The sequence below is a fragment of the Rhinolophus hipposideros genome (genome assembly GCF_964194185.1).
Source record: "Rhinolophus hipposideros genome assembly, chromosome: 13".
NCBI lineage: Eukaryota > Metazoa > Chordata > Mammalia > Chiroptera > Rhinolophidae > Rhinolophus > Rhinolophus hipposideros.
Genome location: NC_138059.1, coordinates 21921200 through 21941100, shown reverse-complemented (window position 1 = coordinate 21941100; position 19901 = coordinate 21921200).

Sequence of the window (19901 nt, the reverse complement as noted above, 5' to 3'; positions counted from 1 at the left end):
ATGATGGCTCCAACTTTAGTGAAACAGTTCTGTGGGACTGGGATGCCAAGTGCTGTTGAGATTGTGCTGGTTGACTGGAACTGGTGTCTCAGAGGAGGCATGGAATTGGTTTTAATACAAACTGGATTCAACTGTTGTTTAGATACAAACTGTCACTGTCACAATGAAGAATTGCCAGAATCATGCTCTAATACAGGAAACGAACAGGAAGTTAACCAGAAGCAAAAAAGAACCAGAAGATACTGTTTTCCTCCCTTACCTTTCCCGTTTCCTGTTACTATGTATCCCATTGGCAAAGGGTAACAGCAAGTAGCTGACAAAGCACAAAGGTGCCAGCAGCAAACCCTCAAGATGAGTATAGAAGGTTGGATTGGAACTGAGACCCCAAAGCTTAACAACCAATATGCCATAACAATTTATGTGAGTTAATGCACAAAGAAAACACGTGAAGTCCAATAATTTAGCATTATTTATGCATACAATGAAGTGCCTGTCATTTTTCTCTGTATCAATGAAAGAAGAATGGATACTGGAATTTTTGGCAGCACACATGATATCAAATACTTTACAGATTGTGGAACCCAATCACTTCACCTTCACAAAATCTGAGACTGAATCTAAACTTTCCAGACAAGAAATGATCCAAAGATAAAATTTTGAAATAATATGAACTCTTCAGACTATCTTGAGCATAATTTAAATCAAGATAATTAAAAAAAAAAAAAAAAAAAAAAAGTATTTCCTAAGAGGTTATTTCTACTTGATCTGCTCTCCATGCTAATCCTGAAGGCTCCAGTCTGAATTATGTGGGAGTTGATTAATAGTATTTAATCTGTCCTCACTAAGCTGACACATGGCTTATTATCTTGATCAATGCCTAACACATGGGATCATTAATCAAAAGCCTGAAAGAATTCTCATAAACAAATTTGGTCTTCCCTACCACTTTCAAGAAGGACATATATTGTATCTCCATTTTAATCAGCAACACATTGAATTCTTAGAATGTTATGTAATTTGCTTAATTTAGGGAATTAAAAAGTAAGCTTTTATTTCATAGATAGTAAAAATTAAATAATTTGAACTGTCTGATCTTTTTTTTGCCAGTTTTAGTTTCCAGTTGTTTTTTTTTTTTTTTAAATCTGACCAAATCTATGTTACCAATTCATACTTACATCCAAGAAATACACAAAAATGCTTACTTATAAAAATGGCGGCGTGAGGTGAGCCTCTGTAAAGCTCTCCTGGAATTTACAATTAATCGGACAACAATAACTCCACAAAGGACTCCCTGCACAGCAGACAGGCAAGACGAAGAGGTCCACTACTGAATTCACCTCTAGGTGGGCGAATCGAGCGAACAGAGGAGGAGGGAAGGGAGAAGTGCGGGGACAGAGCCCCGCGGGCGCAGGACGCAGACCTAGCTCAGTGCTCCGAGCTCACTGCATCACGGAACTACTACAGCTGCGGGAGAGGGAGGAACTCGGACTGCTAGGGCTCCGCTTACGGCCCACAGGGCTGAGGGGGCAGTATATAACACGGCTGAACCCAATGCTCACAGCAGACACCTTGGAGCAAAGACTGAGGGAAGAAGGCTGCAAACTGTGGTTTAAGCCCTCACTGCCGAGTGGAGAACGGAAGCCTTAGGCACTGAGACTAGCCGCCCCTCACTACCCTCCCAAAGCTCGCCCCACCCCCACCTGCCCGGTGCTAGAAGCAATAAAGTAGCAGTATCAGATCAAAATGACAGGATTTTTGCTGTTCTGAGAACTGTGGACGCAGAAACAGATTCGTAGCCCAACTAGTTCCAGCAAAGGGGAGGGAGCGGTGGAAGCAGGACCGGCTGTGGTGGTGGTCTCTGCCATTGCTCTGAGCCACCTCTCACAACTCACCCTGCCCCTGGCCCCACCTATCTGGGCGGATCCCTGTAGGAGTAAACAGAAGTGCTGAAACATACGGGCTCTGAATCGGGTGCAGAAAGAGCTTTGGAACTTCAAAAGCTCTGGGTACCCCCACAGGGACGTGGTACCCTATGACCCAGGTGAACTGTTAACAGAGGAGAGGCCTGTCTCCCAGGAAATCCACCCGTGTGAGAAGCTGGCAAAGTGCAGAGAAAATATAGCACTACTGTGTCAGAGAGAAAAAAAAAAGGCTGCAGTCAGAGAGAAAATAAAACATTCTTCCAACAAGTATTGGAAAACAAAAGAAAGACCTCTTCCTATCAACCTGTTGCAGAAGCCACTCCTGTAGATGTCTAGGAAGAGAAATAATAAATCATTAATTGCCATGAATAACCAAGGCAACAAGACAGCTCAGAAAGAAAGTGAAAAGTCTCCAGAAAAGGAACTTAAAGATATGAAAATATGTGACTTAAATGATAGAGAATTCAAGATTGCAGTTCTGAAAAACCTCAAAGAGATGCAAGAAAACACAGAAAGGCAATTTAATGAACTCAGAAACGCAATCAAAGAACAACACGAGCATTTTACGAAAGAGATTGAAATTTTAAAAAAGAACCAAATGGAATTTCTGGAGATTTCTACTCAATAGAAGAAATTAGGAATGAAATAACCAGCTTAGGTAGTGGAGTTGACCAGATGGAGGAAAGAATCAGTGACATCGAAGGTAGAAACCTGGAAATTACACAGATGGAAGAAGAAAGAGACTTGAGACTTAAAAGAAATGGAAGAACTCTACAAGAACTTTCTGACTCCATCAGAAAGAGCAATATAAGAATAATGGGCATACCAAAAGGAGAAGAGAGAGGGAACAGTGACAATATTCAAACAAATTGTAATGAGAATTCCCCACACTTGTGGACAAAACTGGATCTTTGAATCCAAGAGGCAAATAGAACACCTTAAGGCAACACCTAATTACCTCAATCCCAACAGGCCTTCTCCAAGGCACATTGTATTGAAGCTGTCTAAAATCAATGACAAAGAAAGAATCCTCAAGGCAGCCAGGGGAAAGAAGACGGTACCTACAAAGGAAAGCCCATTAGATTATCATCAGATTTTTCAGCAGAAACTCTACAAGCCAGGAGGGAATGGAACCAAATATTTAAACTATTGAAAGAGAGAAATCATGAGCCAAGAATAACATATCCAGCAAAGATCTCCTTTAGATATGAAGGAGGAATAAAGACCATTCCAGACATACAGAAGCTGAGGGAATTTTCTAATACACGACCTGCACTACAAGAAATACTAAAGGAGGCTATTCGACCACCATCAACAGGGACAATTTGTGGCAACCGAAACATAAAAAGGGGGAGTGTAAAGGCCTGAACCGGAATATGGGAATGGAGAAAGTAAGCGTGCTGAAGAAAATAGAATACTCTAAAAATCAAACTTTCTTTTACATAAACTTAATGGTAACCACTCAAAAAAAATCCAGAACTGAAATATGTACTGTAATAAAAGAAGAAACAGAGGGAAACATCATAGAATACCACCACACAGAAATAACAGACAACAACAAAAAAGCAAAGAAACAATGGAGTCAAAGCCTTACCAGAAAACTAATGATAGAATGACAGGAAATCCTCACGTATCAATAATCACCCTAAATGTAAATGGACTGAACTCACCAATAAAAAGGCACAGAGTAGCAGATTGGATAAAAAACTAAATCCAACCATATGCTGTCTCCAAGAGACACATCTCAGCTATAAGGACAAGCATTGACTCAAAGTGAAAGGGTGGAAATTGGCACTCCAAGCAAATGGTACCCAGAGAAAATCAGGTGTAGCCATAATCATATCAGATAAAACAGAGTTCAGGGTGAAAAGGTAACAAGAGACAAAGATGAACATTTCATAATGGTAAAGGGGACTATACAACAAGAAGACATAGCAGTCATCAATATTTATGCCCCCAATCAGGGAGCACCAAAATATACCAAGCAACTACTAACAGAACTAAAGGGAGAAATTGACCAAAACACAATTATACTAGGGGACTTAAATACATCATTGACAGCTATGGATAGATCACCCAAACAGAAAATAAATAACGAAATAGCAGCCCTAAATGACACATTAGATGAAATGGACATCATTGACATATATAGAGCACTTCATCCTAAAACATCAGACTATACATTCTTTTTGAGTGTACATGGAACATTCTCAAGGATAGACCATATATTGGGGCATAAAAGCAGCCTCAGCAAATTTAAGAAGATTGAAATCATACCAAGCATATTCTCTGATCACAAGGCTTTGAAATTGGATATCAACTGCGAAAAGAAAGCAGGAAAAAACACAAATACATGGAGATTAAACAACATACTTTTAAAGAACGACTGGGTCAAAGAAGAAATTAGAGGAGAGATCAAAAGATATATAGAAACAAATGATAATGAAAATACATCCTACCAAAATTTTTGGGATGAGGCGAAAACAGTTTTAAGAGGGAAATTTATATCATTACAGGCCTATCTCAAGAAACAAGAAAAATCCCAAATAAATAACCTCATGTTACACCTCAAAGAACTAGAAAAAGAAGAACAAGTGAAACCCAAGGTCAGCAGAAGAAAGGAAATAACAAAAATCAGAGCAGAACTAAATGAAATAGAGAACAAAAAGACGATAGAGAAAATTAATGTGACAAAGAACTGGTTCTTTGAAAAAATTAATAAAATTGACAAACCCTTGGCTAGACTCACTAAGATAAAAAGAGAGAAGACACTAATTAACAAAATCAGAAATGAAAAAGGGGAAGTTATCACGGACACCACAGAAATACAAAGGATCATTCAAGAATACTATGAAGGACTATATGCCACCAAATTCAATAACCTAGAAGAAACGGACAAGTTCTTAGAAACATATAGCCTTCCAAGGCTGAACCATGAAGAACTGGAAAATCTAAATAGACCAATCACCAGTAAAGAAATTGAATCAATCATCCAAAACCTTCCCAAAAGCAAAAGTCCGGGACCAGATAGCTTCACAGTGAATTCTACCAAACCTTCAAAGAGGATCTAATACCAATCCTGCTCAAACTCTTCCAAAAAATTGAAGAAGAGTCTGTACTCCCTAACTCATTTTATGAGGCCAACATTACCCTGATACCAAAACCTGGTAAGGACAACACAAAAAAAAAAAACTACAGACCTATATCTCTGATGAATACTGATGAAAAAATCCTAAACAAAATTTAAGCAAATCGAATACAACAATGCATTAAAAAGATTATTCATCATGACCAAGTGGGGTTCCTCCCTGGGTCACAAGGATGGTTCAACATCTGCAAATCCATCAATGTGATACAACACATAAACAAAATAAAGAACAAAAATCATATGATTATATCAATTGATGCAGAAAAAGCATTTGACAAGATACAACATCCATTTATGATTAAAATACTCAATAAATTAAGTATAGAAGGAAAATACCTTAACATAATAAAGGCCATCTATGACAAGCCCTCAGCTAATCTTATAATTAATGGTGAAAAACTGAAGCCTTTGCTCTATGTTCAGGAACACGACAGGGCTGTTCCCATCACCTCTGCTTTTCAACATAGTGTTAGAAGTCCTTGCCAGAGCCATCAGGCAAGAGAAAGAAATAAAAGGCATCCAAATTGGGAATGAAGAAGTTAAATTGTCACTCTTTGCAGATGACATGATGCTATATATAGAAAGCCCTAAAGACTCCACCAAAAAGCTGTTAGAAACAATCAATGAATACATTAAAGTTGCTGGCTACAAAATCAACGTACAAAAGTCCATTGCATTCCTATATACTAACAATGAAATCTCAGAAAAAGAAATACAAAAAACAATTCCCTTTGTAATTGCAGCAAAAAGAATAAAATACGTAGGAATAAACTTAACCAAGAATGTGAAGGATTTATATGCTGATAACTATAAGACATTTTTGAAAGAAATTGAAGAAGACACAAATAAATGGAAAGACATTCCGTGCTCATGGATTAGAAGAATCAACATAGTTAAAATGGCCATATTACCAAAAGCAATATACAGATTTAATGCAATCCCCATCAAAATCCCAATGGCATATTTTAAAGATATAGAACAAAAAAATCATCAGAAAAAAAAAAATCATCAGATTTGTTTGGAACCACAAAAGACCCCGAATAGCCAAAGCAATCTTAAGAAAAAAGAACAATGCTGGAGGTATCACACTGCCTGACTTTAGCTTGTACTACAGGGCTATAATAATAATCAAAACAGCATGGTATTGGCAGAAAAACAGACAGACCAATGGAATAGAATTGAGAACCCAGAAATAAAATCACATAAATATGGACAGATAATTTTTGACAAAGAAGCTAAAAACATACAATGGAGGAAAGACAGCCTCTTCAATAAATGGTGCTGGGAGAATTGGATAGCCACATGCAAAAGAATGAAACTGGACTGCTATCTGTCACCATGTACCAAAATTAATTCAAAACGGATCAAAGACTTAAGCATAAGACCTGACACAATAAACTACATAGAAGAAAACATAGGTACTAAACTTATGGACCTTGGGTTCAAAGAGCATTTTATGAATTTGACTCCAAAGGCAATGGAAGTAAAAGCTAAAATAAACAAATGGGACTATATGAAACTTAAAAGTTTGTGCACAGCAAAAGAAACCATAGACAAAAAAGAGGCAACCGACTGAATGGGAGAAGAATTTTGCAAACAGTTCCTCCGATAATGGTCTAACATCCAAAATATACAAGGAACTCATGAAACTCAAGAACAAAAAAACAAACAACCCAATTGAAAAATGGGCAGAGGACCTGAAGAGACATTTCTCCAAAGAGAACATACAAATGGCAAATAGACATATGAAAAAATGCTCAACGTCACTAATCATCAGAGAAATGCAAATAAAAACCACAATGAGATATCACATCACCCCAGTCAGAATGGCTTTCATCAATAAGACAAATAATAACAAGTGTTGGAGAGGCTGTGGAGAAAAAGGAACCCTCCTCATACACTGTTGGTGGGAGTGCAGACTGGTGCAGCCGCTATGGAAGGCAGTGTGGAGGTTCCTCAAAAAATTACAAATAGAATTACCATATGACCCAGCAATCCCTCTCCTGGGTATCTACCCAAAGAATTTGAAATCATTTATACATAAAGACACGTGTGCTCCAATGTTCATTGCAGCTTTGTTTACGGTGGCCAAGACATGGAAACAACCAAAATGTCCTTCGATAGATGACTGGATAAAGAAGTTGTGGTATATATACACAATGGAATACTATTCAGCGTTAAGGAATGATGATATAGGAACATTTGTGACAACATGGATGGATCTTGAGAGTATAATGCTAAGCGAAATAAGTCAGACAGAAAAAGCAGAGAACCCTATGATTTCACTGATATGTGGTATATAAACCAAAAACAAGACAAACAAATGAGAAACAAAATCTCATAGACACAGACAATAGTTTAGTGGTTACCAGAGGGTAAGAGGGGTGGGGGGAGGGAAATGAGGGTAAGGTGGATCAAATATATGGTGATGGAAGGAGAACTGACTCTGGGTGGTGAACACACAATGGGATTTATAGATGATGTAATACAGAATTGTACACCTGAAATTATGTAATTTCATTAACAATTGTCACCCCAATAAATAATAAAAAAAAACAATGCTTACTTATGCAACTGTATACTATAACCATCTTGTATTGGCTTACAAGATATAATGGTGAATTTTCAGGAATTTATCAGGATTTATTAAACTCCTCCATTATTAAATGTTAAATTATGTAAACTTATAATTAAATAAGTTATATTAAAAACAAAGGTAATACATATTCAAAACTCATTACTTTCTAGTTCACTGCATTTTACAATTATGAATGCTCTTGAAATATTTATGTCTATTATATCGGTATTGTGGAATTGTTATATAATAATGTGATACTGCATACCTCTTACCAATTCTGTGGTAAGCTATGTCAAGTTGATAGATTGAATTCAGCTATGGTGAGATAACTTACACCTCAGATATTGGCAAAATCTATAAATCATGATTTGATTTATTGTTTTCTTGTCTAGAACAGAAGCCAATAAAAACATTCTGTGAATGGTACCTAGCTCAGTGCCTCTTCTTGTACACATCTTTTTAAACACAGCTACGCCCACTTATTTACATATTGGCTAGGATTGCTTTAGAAACACAAAGACAAAGCTGAACAGTTGTAACTCTATGGTCTGAAAATCCTAAAATATTTATTCTCTTGACCTATATAAAAAATGTTTACCAATATTTGTTACAGAGTTAAAGGAACGGAGAAACATAAACCAAACAGATTAAAGATAAAAATGTGTTGTGTCTGTAGCAGTTATATGGTTGATAACACAATATAATGAGGTGATATTCTTTCAGTATTACCCAATTTGAAAAAAGAAAAATTTGCTCACATCATTGATGAGTGAATTTTCTGTACATGTGGAAAGCGGGAAGGTTTCAGTTTAATTAATATATATATTTTTTTTTTTTTTTTTTTTTTGTAATTTCATTCTTTTTTTTTTTTTTTTTTTTTTAATTAATTTTATTGGGGTGACAATTGTTAGTAAATTTACATAGATTTCAGGTGTACAATTCTGTATTACATCCTCTATAAATCCCATTGTGTGTTCACCACCCAGAGTCAGTTCTCCTTCCATCACCATATATTTGATCCCCTTTACCCTCATCACCCACCCCCCACCCTCTTACCCTCTGGTAACCACTAAATTATTGTCTGTGTCTATGAGTTTTTGTTTCTCATTTGTTTGTCTTGTTCTTTTTGGTTTATATACCACATATCAGTGAAATCATAGGGTTCTCTGCTTTTTCTGTCTGACTTGTTTCACTTAGCATTATTCTCTCGAGATCCATCCATGTTGTCACAAATGTTCCTATATCATCTTTCCTTAACGCCGAATAGTATTCCATTGTGTATATGTACCACAACTTCTTTATCCATTCATCTATCGAAGGACATTTTGGTTGTTTCCATGTCTTGGCCACCGTAAACAAAGCTGCAATGAACATTGGCGTACACGTGTCTCTATAGAGAAATGCTTTTATATTTTTGGGGTAGATACCCAGGAGAGCGATTGCTGGGTCATATGGTAATTCTATTCGTAATTTCTTGAGGAACCTCCACACTGCCTTCCATAGTGGCTGCACCAGTCTGCATTCCCACCAACAGTGTATGAGAGTTCCTTTTTCTCCACAGCCTCTCCAACACTTGTTACTATTTGTTTTGTTGATGAAAGCCATTCTGACTGGGGTGAGGTGATATCTCATTGTGGTTTTCATTTGCATTTCTCTGATGATTAGCGATGTTGAGCATTTTTTCATATGTCTATTTGCCATTTGTATATCCTCTTTGGAGAAATGTCTCTTCAGGTCCTCTGTCCATTTTTCAATTGGGTTGTTTGTTTTTTTGTTGTTGAGTTTCATGAGTTCCTTGTATATTTTGGATATTAACCCCTTATCAGAGGAACTGTTTGCAAAAATCTTCTCCCATTCAGTTGGTTGCCTCATTATTTTGTCAATAGTTTCTTTTGCTGTGCAGAAGCTTTTCAGTTTCATATAATCCCATTTGTTTATTTTAGTTTTTACTTCCATTGCCTTTGGAGTCAAATTCATAAAATGCTCTTTGAACCCAAGGTCCATAAGTTTAGTACCTATGTTTTCTTCAATGCAGTTTATTGTGTCAGGTCTTATGCTTAAGTCTTTGATCCATTTTGAATTAATTTTGGTACATGGTGACAGATAGCAGTCCAGTTTCATTCTTTTGCACGTAGCTATCCAATTCTGCCAGCACCATTTATTGAAGAGGCTGTCTTTCCTCCATTGTATGTTTTTAGCTTCTTTGTCAAAAATTATCTGTCCATATTTATATGGTTTTATTTCTGGGTTCTCAATTCTATTCCATTGGTCTATGTGTCTGTTTTTCCGCCAATACCAAGCTGTTTTGATTATTGTAGCCCTGTAGTACAAGGAAAAATCAGGGAGTGTGATACCTCCAGTATTGTTCTTTTTTTTTAATATTGCTTTGGCTATTCGGGGTCTTTTGTGGTTCCAAATAAATCTAATGATTTTTTGTTCTATTTCTTTAAAAAATGCCATTGGGATTTTAATGGGGATTGCATTAAATCTGTATATGGCTTTGGGTAATATGGCCATTTTAACGATGTTGATTCTTCCAATCCATGAGCACGGAATGTCTTTCCATTTCTTTGTGTCTTCTTCAATTTCTTTCAAAAATGTCTTATAGTTTTCAGCATATAAATCCTTCACATCCTTGGTTAAGTTTATTCCTAGGTATTTTATTCTTTTTGCTGCAATTGCAAAAGGAATTGTTTTTTCTATCTCTTTTTCTGAGATTTCATTGTTGGTATATAGGAAAGCAATGGACTTTTGTACGTTGATTTTGTAGCCAGCAACTTTACTATATTCATTGATTGTTTCTAATAGCTTTTTGGTGGAGTCTTTAGGGTTTTCTATGTATAGCATCATGTCATCTGCAAAGAGTGACAATTTAACTTCTTCATTCCCAATTTGGATGCCTTTTATTTCTTTCTCTTGCCTGATAGCTCTGGCGAGGACTTCCAACACTATGTTGAAAAGCAGAGGTGATAGGGGACAACCTTGTCGTGTTCCTGAACGTAGAGCAAAGGGCTTCAGCTTTTCACCATTAATTATGAGGTTAGCTGAGGGCTTGTCGTATATGGCCTTTATTATGTTGAGGTATTTTCCTTCTATACCAATTTTAGTAAGTGTTTTAATCATAAATGGATGTTGTATCTTATCAAATGCTTTTTCTGCATCAATTGATAGAATCATATGATTTTTGTCCTTTATTTTGTTTATGTGATGTATCACATTGATGGATTTGCGAGTGTTGAACCATCCTTGTGCCCCGGGGATGAACCCCACTTGGTCGTGATGAATAATCTTTTTAATGCATTGTTGTATTCGATTTGCTAGAATTTTGTTTAGGATTTTAGCATCTGTATTCATCAGAGATATAGGTCTGTAGTTTTCTTTTTTTGTGTTGTCCTTACCAGGTTTTGGTATCAGGGTAATGTTGGCCTCATAAAATGAGTTAGGGAGTACTGACTCTTCTTCAATTTTTTGGAAGAGTTTGAGCAGGATTGGTATTAGATCCTCTTTGAAGGTTTGGTAGAATTCACTGGTGAAGCCATCTGGTCCAGGACTTTTGATTTTGGGAAGGTTTTTGATGACTGATTCAATTTCGTTACTGGTGATCGGCCTGTTAAGATTTTCCAGTTCTTCATGATTCAGCCTTGGAAGGCTATATGTTTCTAAGAACTTGTCCATTTCTTCTAAGTTATTAAATTTGGTGGCATATAGTCCTTCATAGTATTCTTGGATAATCCTTTGTATTTCTGTGGTGTCCGTGATAACTTCCCCTTTTTCATTTCTGATTTTGTTAATTAGTGTCTTCTCTCTTTTTATCTTAGTGAGTCTAGCCAAGGGTTTGTCGATTTTGTTAATCTTTTCAAAGAACCAGCTTTTTGTCACATTAATTTTTTCTATTGTCTTTTTGTTCTCTATTTCATTTAGTTCTGCTCTGATTTTTGTTATTTCCTTTCTTCTGCTGACCTTGGGTTTCGCTTGTTCTTCTTTTTCTAGTTTTTTAAGGTGTAACATGAGGTTATTTATTTGGGATTTTTCTTGTTTCTTGAGATAGGCCTGTAATGATATAAATTTCCCTCTTAAAACTGCTTTCGCGGCATCCCAAAAATTTTGGTAGGATGTATTTTCATTGTCATTTGTTTCTATGTATCTTTTGAGCTCTCCTCTAATTTCTTCTTTGACCCAGTCGTTCTTTAAAAGTATGTTGTTTAATCTCCATGTATTTGTGTTTTTTCCTGCTTTCTTTTTGCAGTTGATATCCAATTTCAAAGCTTTGTGATCAGAGAATATGCTTGGTATGATTTCAATCTTCTTAAATTTGCTGAGGCTGATTTTGTGTCCCAATATATGGTCTATCCTTGAGAATGTTCCATGTACACTAGAAAAGAATGTATAGTCTGATGTTTTAGGATGAAGTGCTCTATATATGTCAATTATGTCCAATTCATCTAATGTGTCATTTAGGGCTGCGATTTCGTTATTTATCTTCTGTTTGGATGATCTATCCAAAGCTGTCAATGATGTATTTAAGTCCCCTAGTATAATTGTGTTTTGGTCAATTTCTCCCTTTAGTTCTGTTAGTAGTTGCTTGGTATATTTCGGTGCTCCTTGATTGGGGGCATAAATATTGATGACTGTTATGTCTTCTTGTTGTATAGTCCCCTTTACCATTATGAAATGTCCATCTTTGTCTCTTGTTATCTTTTTCACCCTGAAGTCTGTTTCATCGGAAATCATTATGGCTACACCTGATTTTTTCTGGGTACCATTTGCTTGGAGTGTCAATTTCCACCCTTTCACTTTGAGTCTATGCTTGTCCTTGTAGCTGAGATGTGTCTCTTGTAGGCAGCATATGGTTGGGTTTAGTTTTTTGATCCAATCTGCTACTCTGTGTCTCTTTATTGGTGAGTTCAGTCCATTTACATTTAGGGTGATTATTGATATGTGAGGATTTCCTGTCATTCTGTCTTTAGTTTTCTGGTAAGGCTGTGTCTCCATTGTTCCTTTGCCTTTTTGTTGTTGTCTGTTATTTCTGTGTGGTAGTATTCTATGATGTTTCCCTCTGTTTCTTCTTTTATTACAGTATATATTTCAGATTTGGATGTTTTTTGAGTGGTTACCCTTGAGTTTATGTAAAAGAAAATTTGATATTTAGAGTATTCCAGTTTCTTCAGTCCGCTTACTTTTTCTATTCCCATATTCCAGTTCAGGCCTTTACGCTCCCCCTTTTTATGTTTTGGTTGCCACAAGTTGTCCCTGTTGATGGTGGTCTAATAGCCTCCTTTAGTATTTCTTGTAGTGCAGGTCGTGTATTAGAAAATTCCCTCAGCTTCTGGATGTCTGGAAAGGTCTTTATTCCTCCTTCATATCTAAAGGAGATCTTTGCTGGATATATTATTCTTGGCTCATGATTTCTCTCTTTCAATAGTTTGAATATTTGGTTCCATTCCCTCCTAGCTTGTAGAGTTTCTGCTGAAAAATCTGATGATAATCTAATGGGCTTTCCTTTGTAAGTTACCGTCTTCTTTTCCCTGGCTGCCTTGAGGATTCTTTCTTTATCATTGATTTTAGACAGCTTCAATACAATGTGCCTTGGTGAAGGCCTGTTGGGATTGAGGTAATTAGGTGTTCTATTTGCTTCTTGGATTCGAGGATCCAGTTCTGTCCACAAGTTTGGGAAGTTCTCATCGACGATTTGTTTGAATATATTCTCTGTTCCCTTCCCTCTTTCTTCTCCTTCTGGTATACCCATTATTCTTATATTGCTCTTTCTGATGGAGTCAGAAAGTTCTTGTAGAGTTCTTTCATTTCTTTTAAGTCTCAAGTCTCTTTCTTCTTCCCTCTGTGTAAATTCCAGGTTCCTATCTTCGATGTCACTGATTCTTTCCTCCATCTGGTCAACTCTACTACCTAAGCTGGATATTTTATTGTTAATTTCTTCTATAGAGTTCTTAATCTCCAGAAATTCTATTTGGTGCTTTTTCAAGATTTCAATCTCTTTTGTAAAATGCTCATGGTGTTCTTTGATTGTGTTTCTGAGTTCATTAAACTGCCTTTCTGTGTTTTCTTGCATCTCGTTCAGTTTTTTCAGAATTGCGATCTTGAATTCTCTGTCATTTAAATCACAAAGGTCCATATCTCTAAGTTCCTTTTCTGGAGACTTTTCACTTTCTTTCTGAGCTATCTTGTTGCCTTGGTTATTCATGGCAATCACTGATTTACTATTTCTCTTCCTAGACATCTACAGGAGTGTCTTCTGCAACAGGTTGATAGGTATGCGAAGAGCTTTTGGAGTTCCAAAGCTCTTTCTGCACCAGATTCAGAGCCCGTTTGTTTCAGCAGTTCTGTTTACTCCTGCAGGGATCCGCCCAGATAGGTGGGGCCAGGGGCGGGGTGAGTTGTGAGAGGTGGCCCAGAGCAATGGCGGCGACCACCACCACAGCCAGTCCTGCTTCCACAGCTCCCTCCCCTTTGCCGGAACTAGTTGAGCTGCGAATCTGTGTCTGTGGTCCACAGTTCTCAGAGCAGCAAATATTGTGTCCTTTGATCCGACACTGCTACTTTATCGCTTCTAGCACCGGGCAGGTGGGGGTGGGGCGAGCTCTGGGAGGGTAGGGAGGGGGCGGCTAGTCTCCGTGCCTAAGGCTTCCGTTCTCCGCTCGGCAGTGAGGGCTTAAACCACCGATTTCAGCCCTCTTCCCTCAGTCTTTGCTCCGAGGTCTGCCGTGAGCGAGCGTTGGGTTCAGCGGTTTTGTATGCTGCCCCCTCAGCCCTGTGGGCCGTAAGCGGAGCCCTAGCAGTCCGAGTCCTTCCCTCTCCCGCAGTTGCGGAAGATCCGGGCGCAGGGGGCTCCGAGCACTGAGCTAGGTCTGTGTCCTGCGCCCGCGCGGCTCCGTCTCCGCACTTCTCCTCTCCCTCCTCCCCCGCTCGCGCGATTCACCCACCTGGAGGTGAATTCAGTAGTCGGCCTCTTCGTCTTGCCTGTCTGCTGTGCAAGGAGTCCTTTGTGGAGTTGTTGTTGTCCGATTCGTTGTAAATTCCAGGGGAGCGTTACAGAGGCTCACCTCACGCCGCCATTTTTTTTTTGATCTCTAATTAATATATTTTTTATGATGGTTAAAATAGGTAAATAGTAAATTACATATCAGACTTAATGACAGTAAATCTACTGAAAAAAGAGTCAATCAGTTGGACTGCAATACTACTGTGAATCATAATTGAGTTGCAATCACAGGACAGCTACAGATATCAGAGTAGAGCAAAAGTCAATGGAAGCATTATGTGAAAATCAATGGAATGATTGCATTTCATATAATGTAGCATTATATGAAATTATAATAAAAAGTGTTGTATATTTTATTCTTATTTGTAAACTTTATATGATATATTATTTATATCAGTAAATTTTATAATATACTTATGTAAGTGTATACTCACCTATTTTTTCTCATAGAAGAGACATTTGCCAGCATATATGAGAGAAAGATTTAAAAACGTTTTAAAAATATTCACTATAAATTATTTTAAAAGTCACTTATTAAGTAAATATTATCTTTTTATTCATCTTATAACTGGAGGTTTATTTATTTCTTTATTTATTGAAGTTTTTTGTAATTAAAATTTATTTGGGTGACAATGGTTAGTTATCTATTGATTAAAAGTTTATACACAAACAATCTTCATATGAGGCAATATAATTTTCAAATTAAAGAGTTAGTTAAGTACATCTTCTTTTGGATATCAATCATTTGAAAAATGAAACAATTCAGAAAAAATAGCAAAGGATGACTTTGTACTTAAATCCAGAGGATGTTGACCCACAGAGTGACTAAAATATTTCCGTCTATTGACTTGGGTTATTAAAAATTATTGTTTAAGATTTGCTTCAATATGGCAGCATCAAATTTGAATTTCAAAAATGATACAGAGCAGTTATGAGAATATTTTGCCAGTCAATAGACAGGATACGCTCTAAGAGTAGAAGACTCACTGCCTTGTAGAAACTAAATGAATACAAAAATGAATTATCCACAATGTATGACAAATCTGCCTGTTTACTCAAAATCACAGACTGGATAATAAAACACTGCTCATATTCCTTTAATGACTTCTTTTATTTAGAATGAAGTCTATATATACTCTTTAATATGGCCTATAAAGGCCTGCTGACTTAGCCAGTCCTGTCTCTGTAGTCCCCACCCTCTGTCCTAGGCCTTCTCTAGCAATGACAGCTTTTTTGTTCTTCTTAGAAAATATCAGATATGCCTACCCTAAGGGCCTTTACACTTGGCCTTTTCCCTCTGTCTGGCATAGTTTCTCCCTAGATATTTCATGTTATTACTCATGTTCTAATGCTCAAATGTTATGCTCTGATGTTTGTTGTTTTTCTTTTGATCATGTTCCCTAAATACTTTTACCCTATCTTTCTCTGTCCAATTTCTCTGAAATAATTTATGTTCACCTTATAACAGAAAAAGACATATTTTTTTTTACTATTCTATATTTTTTTCCATTTTCCACTAAAATGTAAGCTCCGCAGGAGCAGAGATTTTGATGTATTGTTCTTCACAGTATTCTTCATGTTTAATGAGTGTTGGGAAGTAGTAGCTTCTCAACAAATTGTTGAAAAATTGTTAAGGAAAGAAGGAATGTAGGAACAAAGGAAGGAAGGGAGAAAATGTTCTTTTCTCTAATGTGATCTACAAAATGTTTTTTAAACAAAATATATACGAGATCTGCTGCACTGTACATCTGAAGCTGAAGCTGAATAATATTGTGTATCAATTATAATTATATATATAGTTATGGGATATGGAGTACAGCATAGGGAATAGAGTCAATGGAATTGTAATAGATATATGCAAAGCCAGAGGGGCAATAGATTGGGCGAGGGGAGTTAAAAGTGTCTAGCTATTACATTGTTTTGTACACCTGAAACTAATAAACACACACACACATGCTAACACGAGGTCTGACAATTAAGTTTACAAACTTACCACCATGCGCTTACATTGGCAGCACTGTATAAACAGCTCAGTAAGGTTTCATAACCTTGGTATATCAGTGTCTCACAGCTGTGTTCATGTCGACGTGTGGCGGTGTCTTGCTGAGTGGAGTTCATTATTGTTGCTGTGTGTTTACATGTGCCATCATGAGAATGTCTGAGTTTGAATTAGAGCAATGAACAATCATTACATTTCTTGTTAAACTTGGCAAAAGTGAGAGTGTAATTGGGGACGTGTTAGTCCAAGTTTATGGGGTAATGCCATGAGGAAAAGGCCAGTGTACAAATGGAGCAAACATCTTTCTGAGGGGAGAGAACGCGTCACTGAGGAAGAGAGGTCAGGATGGCCAGAAATGACCAGAACTGACAAAAACATTGCAAAAATTCATTGAATTGTGCATCAAAATCATCGGCTGACTGTGGGAAGCATAAGTAAACATCAGTAGAAAAACAGTTAGAAAAATCTTAACGGAAAATCTTGGCATGAGAACAGTGTGTGCAAAAAAATGGTCCCAAACGAGCTCGCTGAGAGCTCAAAAGCAAAGAAGAGTGGAAGTCTGCCAAGACCTTTTGGAGAGGGAAGACAATGTTTTGGGCCCTGTTATCACTGGTGTCAAACATGGGTGTATCCATACGACCCTGAAACAAAGCATCAAATTTCACAATGGAAATCAGCCAATTCTCCAGGACTAAAAAAGTTTGTCAGTCCAAATCAAGAGTCAAAACTATGTTGTTAACTTTTTTGATATTAGAGGGATTATTCATTATAAATTTGTACCAACTGGATAAAGAGTTAACCAAGCTTACTATTTAGAAGTGCTGACAAGTCTGCATGGAAAAGTTAGATGAAAATGATCTGAACTTTTCCCCAACAATTCATGTTCCTAGCATCACGACAATGCACCAGCTCACATGGCACTGTCTGCGAGGGATTTTTTAGCCAGTAAACAAATGACTGCGTTGGAACACCCTCCCTACTCATCTGATCTGGTCACAACTTCTTTCTTTACCCAAAGTTAAAGGAAATATTGAAAGGAAGACATTTTGATGACATTCAGGACATCAATGGTAATATGATAGCTCTGATGGCCGTTCCAGATAAAGAGTTCCAAAATTGCTTTGAATGATGAACTAGGCACTGGCGTCAGTGCATAGCTTCCCAAGAGGAGTACTTCAAAGGTTACCTTAGTAATATTTAGCAACGAGTTATGCAGCACTTTTTCTAGGATGAGTTAGTGAACATAATTGTCAAATATGTTTGCCGAGAACTCAAACATTCTGACTCACCTTTTAATTTCCATTTTCTGTCTATCGCTTTGTGGTTATTTGTACTCTTGAAGCAATTAAGATATTTTAACTCTCTGCATTTGATGGGAAAAATAACTTTTTGCCTAAAAAATAAAAATAAAAATAAAAAAAAACATAAAACACGTAATCATTTATCTGAAAATTCCCTATATATTAGATAAAAATAAGTACTCTAAGATAATTCCTTTGGCATAATAAACTACTCATTTTGAATGCTGTCAGCTATATTTTCCTGTTAACTTTTTGTGCTATGGTCATGAAGACTGTAGTAATGTTGAATATAAAACACTATTGACAATGAATGTTACTAAAATAATAATTTGGTGGCTTTAAATACTGAATTTATCTACCTGAAAGCAAAAGTGTATATGCATGATAAACATCGATGCCCCACTGCTCCAGGATTCTAATTTCTTGACACCATTTTTGTTTCAATTTATTGTCAGAAATATGCCCACGCCTGTGACAAATTTCAAATTAAAATAATTACCCTGGGTAGATTTTCTTTCTTTTACACTAAATTGGAAAATATAAAGATGTGGATATTGATTCATTTATCAATAGGAGGGCTAAATGTTACATCCTTCTAACACAAACTAACAGATTTATATTGAGTGCCTAATATTAGTTGTTTTATTAGACACCAGAGAAGTATAATGGTGAATATTGCACAAAAATAATGGCTAACATTTACTGAGTATTTATTCTATGCCAATGACCCTTGTAAGTGCTTTGCTTGTATTAATTGATTTAATCCTCAGAAAGGAAAGGAAGCTGCTCTTAGTTTATTGCCTGTTTTAAATTTTCAGTTGTCTATCTCAAAATTCAATATCGTTTATTATCCAAGTTATTCTCCTGATCTGGATATCAGAACAGACAAACAGACATACACAGACACACACATACACACACGCACACACACACACTCTGCTCTCAACATTATATATTGTTATGCAGGAATCTCTCTCTTAATGTTTTTAATGTTATTAAAATATGATGGTACCACTAAACAGTCTTAAAATTCTGTTATTACTACTTTTAAGAAACAAGCTGTAAGGGAATCAAAGCCCAAATAGGAAGGTTAGAATAATTGCAACACCTAGAGAGCACTTACTATGCTCCATCCACAGTTCGATATTCTTTATATGTGCTAACTCAATTTTCATTGAATAAACTCATTTGAGTCTCAAAGAAACTATATGAAGCAGTTATTTTCATCAGTATCCCCATTTTAGAGATGATGAACTGGGGACTGCAGAAATGTAATTTGCCCAAGGTCAGATAACAAACAAATGGCAGAGCAGATGGTTGAAGCCAGATAATCGGGCTCCAAGATGAATTGCTTAAAAAAAATTATGTAAATGTACACAGATAATTATAAGTTAGAATAATAAGGCAGAAAGATAAGAGGCTTTTGTGTTACATCTTGATTTGAATCTCATTCAGACACTTTCAAGCTGTGAACTACCCAGCAAGTCAGTTAAGCATGACAAGTCTCAATGTCCTTATATGTAAAAGAGTGATAATTGAGGGTTGTGGTGAGAATTAGAAATTGTATTTAATGATCCAATATTTTTGGCATAAATCAGGGAAGTATCCAGGGCTGTGTTTACTAGCAACTATGCTTTTGGAAACCCGAAGGCCTTCAGAATTTCAATATTGTGATGATGTCATTTCATTATTTCTTGGTGTTAGCCTGTGTTAAAGACAAGAAACAGGCCTAAAATGGAGTGTTTTATGATAGTCCCATGTTGCCTCACCCAGACTTAATTACAGTTTTGACTCTTCCAGAATTGGAATCCTAAACCAGTCAATCAGGAGTGGACTGATCAGCTTTAGCAGAGTAATCTGCCTGATAGACTCCTGCCATCCCCAACAGGGGAGTGTCATCCTGCAATAACCAATCCACTTGCCTACTATAACTTCTTGGTTCCTGCTTCTTTCTGC